The sequence below is a fragment of the Austrofundulus limnaeus genome, unplaced genomic scaffold, assembly GCF_001266775.1.
Source record: "Austrofundulus limnaeus strain Quisiro unplaced genomic scaffold, Austrofundulus_limnaeus-1.0 Scaffold184, whole genome shotgun sequence".
Taxonomy (NCBI): Eukaryota; Metazoa; Chordata; class Actinopteri; order Cyprinodontiformes; family Rivulidae; genus Austrofundulus; species Austrofundulus limnaeus.
This window is the reverse complement of record NW_013952586.1, coordinates 518,903-525,726: the sequence shown is the minus strand read 5'-3', so window position 1 is coordinate 525,726 and position 6,824 is coordinate 518,903.

The window sequence follows — 6,824 nt, the reverse complement described above, 5'->3', positions numbered from 1 at the left end:
ATTTTTAAAGCATTAATAGTTTAAATTTGGATGAACTTACTGAAGCAGCACTGTGAGTTAGTGGTTACTACTGTCATGATTAAAGTGGAATCATTTTAAAAGCTTAGAATAAACATTTAATTTCTCATCTTCTGTAGATAGTGCTGTGGAAAACCTCCAGTTGGAGAAAAAAACGTTTCAATTTGTTTCTGAATTTACCTGGCTTCGTCCTGACCCTGCTGTCTTCACATTTTAATTATGTGCAAATAAAAATATACAAATACTTTCCTCTGTAGTTTGATGTCTTTAATGTGGAAGTCTAGTGGTGAATTATGGGTATTTCAATATTTTTATTAAAATGCTTGGTCAGTGAAAACATATCTAAATTTAGAAAAAAATATGTTTGTTTAAAACCRTATTAGTTGTGTCAAAAGGTCCTGGGATTTTCATGCAGGACGTGGCCCAGTTGTGATTACCACAGCAGCATAAAATAAAGCAATGTATTTTGACAGAAATGTAAAAGTTGACAAGAAATGTTAGGCTATTTTTTAAATTTGAGTTGATAHAAAACTTGACCAACCACTTTGATTTTAGCCTCACTCATGCTAGCGTTAGCTCGTCAGTCCTGTCATGATTAAACTATTTTTATCCAAAGTGAGTTTGTTCAAACAGACATCCACTGCAGGTAAGATATTAAATGTTTATAACTTTTTCACTGAACGTCATTTAATATGATTTTAACTGGTTTTTCAAATATTCAACTTTTATCATGGCAAAAGGTATGTGTTAACATAAGTGCCATACAAAATTGAATGAATAAAAATATAGCAAAAACAAWTTTTTCTGTATAAAAAGGGACAAGTGAAGGTGTTTAAATGATTTACTGTTTAGTGTTTTTCACCAGATATCACAAATCTGCTCATAAGTCTCACAGAAAACACTAAAACCTTTATTTTGTTTTGATTTTTTGTTTTGTTTTGCCACTCTCACATTCGTCAGATTCATTCAGGTTTTCTCCACCGTGTCCGCCTCTCTGACGACTTTGTGTTCTGCTTGAAACCTGAAGACGGAAGTTTTAAATCTTTATTATCTGTGAGATCAGTTTTCTCCCGCACAGAACATGAGGGTAGTTTATCTGCCATCCTTCTGTCTCCTCTACATCTCTTAATCTCTCCACAGCTCTGTGTCTCATGAGGGCGTGGGGCTGTTTTTATTGACATGAGTATAATGTGATTGAAAATGAACCACAAACAGAATTGACAAATTTTCCTAAAACGTAAATCTGTACGAAGCAACAACTTGTTTCATTTCTATGATATCATGAACACAATATGCAGAACGTTGAGCAACAAATTCCTATGAAATCACACAAACGTTGCAGATTTAAAAGTAAAAACAAAGTTCATAGAAAATGAATCTGGTTAAAAAAGAAGGGATTCTGGCCAAACATGATTTCATTCTCAGGTAGACAGAAAGACAAACTAAACAATGAGCCTCCTCTCATTTAGGATGGTGATAAATTCTGATYGTATCACTTTTTCCCTGTTAGGGAGAGATTGAGATAAAAAGAAGAAATAAAAAGACTTAAGAGCTTCAGAGTTGTTGGGGGCYGGGGTGGGCTTTACAGTGTGTTGATTTACAGCACGCGTCTCTATTGCTTTTATGTGACCTAAGAGAGTTCTAGAGTTAGCGGGAAGCTTATGGCCAATCAGGGGCTGTAAAACATTTGTTTTCACAGAGAGACAAGCTGAACTCTAGAAAAGCTCCATCAAAGAGGCCCAGGTTGATGACAGGGTAAAGGGGGGGTCCAAGACCTGATGGTTTATGTTTCATCTGTCCTTAAAACACAGCAGGAGCTGCATCCTGAACACAGAGCAGCTCCAGGATGTTAAAATGTTTAAGCGATCTTTTAAATACTGGTCATATAAYCTTCCTTCACTGAGCAGTTCTGTGAAAGACGAGGCTCAAACCGTCTGTTATCACAGCATCAGACCATCGAGCTGTGATTCCAGCTCACTGTCGATCATTACAGAGGTGTTGTTTGACAGCTTAGAGGCCTGACAACAGCGGGCTGACTTTGAAAGAGTTGTCTCTGCTTCCAGGAACCAGATGATATGTGAACCCATAAAACCTTTCCGTGCCCACTACGCACACTAGTTTTGATGATGTCCTCGCTCTGTGCCGTTTTAACGAACAGCAGTTCAACAAACTCCAGGTCTGAGCTGCCCACGTTTACACCTACATAATAAAATTCCTCAGCATGCTGCATTTCTGTCATTTTGTTAGCATTTTTCTGCACATGCATCACTTCTTACCAATTCATTTTGTTGCTTCACTCGTGACCCGTGCAGTTGCTATCCTCACCTCTCTGTCCTAATGTTTCCCTYGGGGATCAGTTCTGATTCACATTAATCTCTGCAGTTTAGGATTCGGCAGTCTGTGTTCCTGAAGGTGATCAGTGTTTCAGTCAGCTGTTCGGCCTCACATGTTAACACACTCTTGTAAACATCAAAGGATTTTTTTCCAGTCTGTGTTGCGTTCTTTGTGTTATTGTGGCTGGTGCGAGCAGATGAAGGGTTTCCTGGAAGATGTGTCAATGCTGAACCAGGGCATGCACCTATACACAAGTACACATGCACACACACACACACACACACACACACACACACACACACACACTGGCTGAAAGCTTCATGGAGTCTGCAGGGAGTCAAACTGCTTTCACCTGTTGTCTCTGGCAGCCTAAGAGGAGGCGATTAGCGCCCAGCACTGACAATCTGCTCTTTGTTCTCCTCATTCTCCTTTTCTGTCATCTTATACTTACAGTCTGTCGCTTTTGCTGCTGGTCACTTTGCTTAATGCTCTGCCTTTATGTTTCTCTACCTCTAAGTGTCTTTCTCTCTGTCATTCTCTGTCGCTCTGTGTCTGTGTCAGCGTACTATTTCTGTCTGCCTCCCTCATTCCTCTCAGTCTCGCGGCCTCTATCCTTCTCTAACGCCCTTGTGGCCGCGAGGGCGGCGTGTGGAAAACAGTCGAGCACTTTATCACAGGTCATCGACGTAATCCCTCGCAAACACGCTCTGCGAGGTCGCTGCACACATGTGCATCAGCGCAGGACGCCGTGACGGAAGCAAGACTCGACATAGCTTGATTTGCATCCGTGCCGAGATTCAGAGGGCAAATGTTTTAAACATTAGCGTGGATATGGTCCACAACAAATACGGCACATAATCCAGTCTGGATGCAGCAGCGAGCGTTAGGAAGGCACATTGAACCTTTCATGGAATTTGCTGGTGTTAGTGAGCAACACACCAGCTTGTGTGTTTGTTCTTTGTGTGACGTCACACAATTTAACGGCTGTGTTAAGTGGACTTAAGTAGTCAGTATCTTACCTGCGTTAGGCAGTTAGAATCTTCTCAATTTGGAAAAGCAGATAAACATTCTGACAAGACAGATGATCTAACAGCTAATCAGAGCCAGTGATTAAATGGGAGAATAACTTTAACATCCCACAGGAACCTGAAGTTGAACCTACAATGGGACCAACGTCCTCATAGGTTCAAAGTCCTGCAAAAACTGTCCTAAATAACAAAAACAAAAATGTGACAGTTTTTTTTTCAGCTGTTGATTTTGGTTGATTTGCAAAGTCCTTACTTACCTCCCTGTTACATTTTCAAATATTCTTTTCTAACATGTTGAGCTGTTGTAGGTTTTAACTACACTTCATRTAACAAAGTTATAAGGAAATTATTTATCAAGGGATCTCTTATTTTCGGTAAAAATGCAAAAATGAATKAAACAACACAAAAAGTGACTTTGCTCAGTGAGTTTCGATTTGATCCATCAATAAATATGATCATTTATTTACACAATCAAACAAAATCACTAYAGTACACTTATTTGTGAGCAATCAATTTCCWATAAAAAGTTTAAGAACCAACAACAACAAGCAYGCTTCGAGCTTRGTTAATTGTCAATCCAGCACTTAAAATCAAGCTTAGGTTTTGAATACCAGACATTTGAAGRCAAATAACTTAGGTTGGCAAGGCAACCTTAAGGAAAGGAGGAAAGTGAGATGTTAGCTTTCCTAACTTTTATCTGTAAAGAATGTGGAAAACCAGGGGATCAGACGTCTCTCTCTCGAAGTCCATCAGACCAGCAACACTTAGTAACAAAGCCAGGGTTACCTTTGACAAAGATGTGGGTCACCGGGTATCTAGGGAGGTCAAACAGTGGCAAGGGACTGTTACAGCCTCTTGCTCACTTGGACCATACGAATCACGAGTGACTCTTTCAGCATCAGCTAAAATCCTATCAGCCGCAGGAGGGGGGCGAAGCCCAACTGGATCCCGGTCTTCAGAATAAAACTCTTCTGACAGGAAGACTTTAAAACAAGTTGCTGTAGAGCGTTTAGCTTGTAATTTTCTGGGGACACAACCGATGATGGCGTTCCCTTGCTGGGAAATCCGTTCTTTGGCAAAATGGATGAGTTTCCCTAGTTTAGGTGCTGTTTCTCTGGCAGGAGAGCCAGCCGTGTTATCGGTTTTGAAAAGCACTCAATCAGTAAAAGCAGTGTTTTGCTTCAACTAATTCACGTTACTGGTGCACAAAACTGTGGTTCGAAAAATACAACATGACAGTTCTCGTAAAACAAGTTTTTGTCGCTACAATTCTCAAGAATGGAAAAATTCTTGAGACATCAGTTAAAACCAAAATATTTTTCTGTTGTCTTAAAAAAAAGAACAATCTTAAAGATGGTAGAAGCTCACTCTGTGGCAGAGTGGTTAGGGGAGTTGTCCTGGAAACGGAAGGTTGCAGGATCGATCCCCCCTCCAGCTGTCTCAGATGTTGTGTCCTTGGGCAAAACACTTCACCCCTAACGCCTCTGATGTGTGTCCCATCAGTGTATGAATTTGTTTGGCACTGATTAGTCTCCATAGATAGCTTTGTGGGAGATCTAGTAGAGTGCTGTGTGAATGGGGATGAGGGCACAGATTGTAGTGTGAAGCTCTTTGAGTATCCTGGTTGAGTAGAAAGGCACTATAAAGATAGACCATTTACCATTTAATAAGCATCCTCCGAGGCTGGTGATTCCATACGTTTTGCCAGTGTTTGTAGAACCACTCTGCTAAAAATTCTACACCAGTTGTAAAGACTTCAGCACAAAAATGCAAAAAAGTGAGTGGTGAGTTCTTAAATGCACAAATGTAGTTTATCCAAGACGTTTAAACTGATAGGAACTTTTTTCAGTCCTAAAATCTCAAACGTGGATCTGAGATATGATCATGGGTGTGCTGGTTTCTCTATTCTCCTCAATTGTCTCCATTGCTGGGTTCTGTCGTTGTGCCCTTGGGCAAGACACCTCACCTGCCTTGCCTACTGATGGTGGTCAGAGGGTCCGGCGGCGTCGGTGCCTGGCAGCCCCGCCTCTGTCGGTGTGCCCCAGGGCAGCTGTGGCTACAATGTAGCTCACCACCATCAGTGTCTGAATGAGTGTGTGAMCGGGCGAATGTCTGTAAATGTTAAGTGCTTTGGGGTCCGTAGGGACTTGATAAAGCACTTTATAAGTTCAGTCCATTTACCATTTATTTGAAATGTAGGTGTGAGCTCAGCTCGCGACGTTAATGGAGATGATGTAATTCCAAATCTATCCTAGATGTGAGCTACAACTGTGATTGGTTCCCCATGAGGAACATAGGGTGGCCAATTGCGTCTCAAGAAAAAAAAAACAGCGACAGCTGATTTCAAAGCTGTGCTGAACCAAAAGTAACAAGTAAGTAAAAGCTTCCTAGAAATGTAGTGGAGTAAAAAGTACAGTATTTGCCTTTGAAATGTAGTGGAGTGAAAGTCATAAGCACCCCAAAAAATAATTACTCAAGTAAAGTAAAGATACTCAAAAATGTACTTAATTACAGTACTCAAGTAAATGTACTCCACTACTGTCCAACACTGATCTGGGTGTGTTAGTCGAGTTAAAGTCCCTGAAATTAAAATTCAGTTGTACAACTAGAAAGAATGATCAGTTAAAGGGAAAGATTTGAAATCCAGTGGGCTGGGGTAAATGGTCCTTGAAGAGGCCAAACAGGAAGACAGGATCTCTCCTGTCCAATAGGTTACTGTATACAGTTTTGTGCAATAAAACCCTCCAATGAGGAAGGCTTTAGATAAAAACATGTTTATCTGAAGTCCCTTGCTGCTCCTGCTTATGACACATTTCCTTTAACGTAACAGTGTGCAAACAAAAACAAGCCATGCAGAGCAAACACTTCCAAACAAAAACTTCACTGTGATCTGGAAAATAAACGCTTCACAGTTACGGTTTCCAATATGCAAAAATTATTATTATTATTATTATTTTACAGAGGAACTTGTATGAATAATATGAAAAACAAAAGTTTTAAACTCATAAACGCTAATTTGCTCAGCAGAACCCGTTAGTCACGTAGCTTTGGTTCCTGTTTCTGTTGGCGCATCCTGCAGCACAGTCACTTGGTTTAAATTGGCACAAAACAGCAGCTGGAGTCCAAACACTACCTGTCAGTTCCCGGAGGCTCGTATCGTCCTGCTGCGATCCCGTTTCCAGGAAAAAGGAGCAGAAGTCTCGACTCTGCACTTTTTTCTCGCAGCAGAAATGGGCTGAATGTCACCTCTCAGTCACAGACTTGCATGCAATTCCTTGAAATACCTGGATTTTATGCAGCTTTATCCTTCTGTGTTGTTAAACATGGAGTCACACTGGGACTCTGCAGGGTGCTGGGACATGTGCTGCTGCAGTGCTTTGGTCACTGTAAAAATCATAGGGACAAAAGCACAGGTTAGAGAAAAAAACGCAAAGTTATATTCAT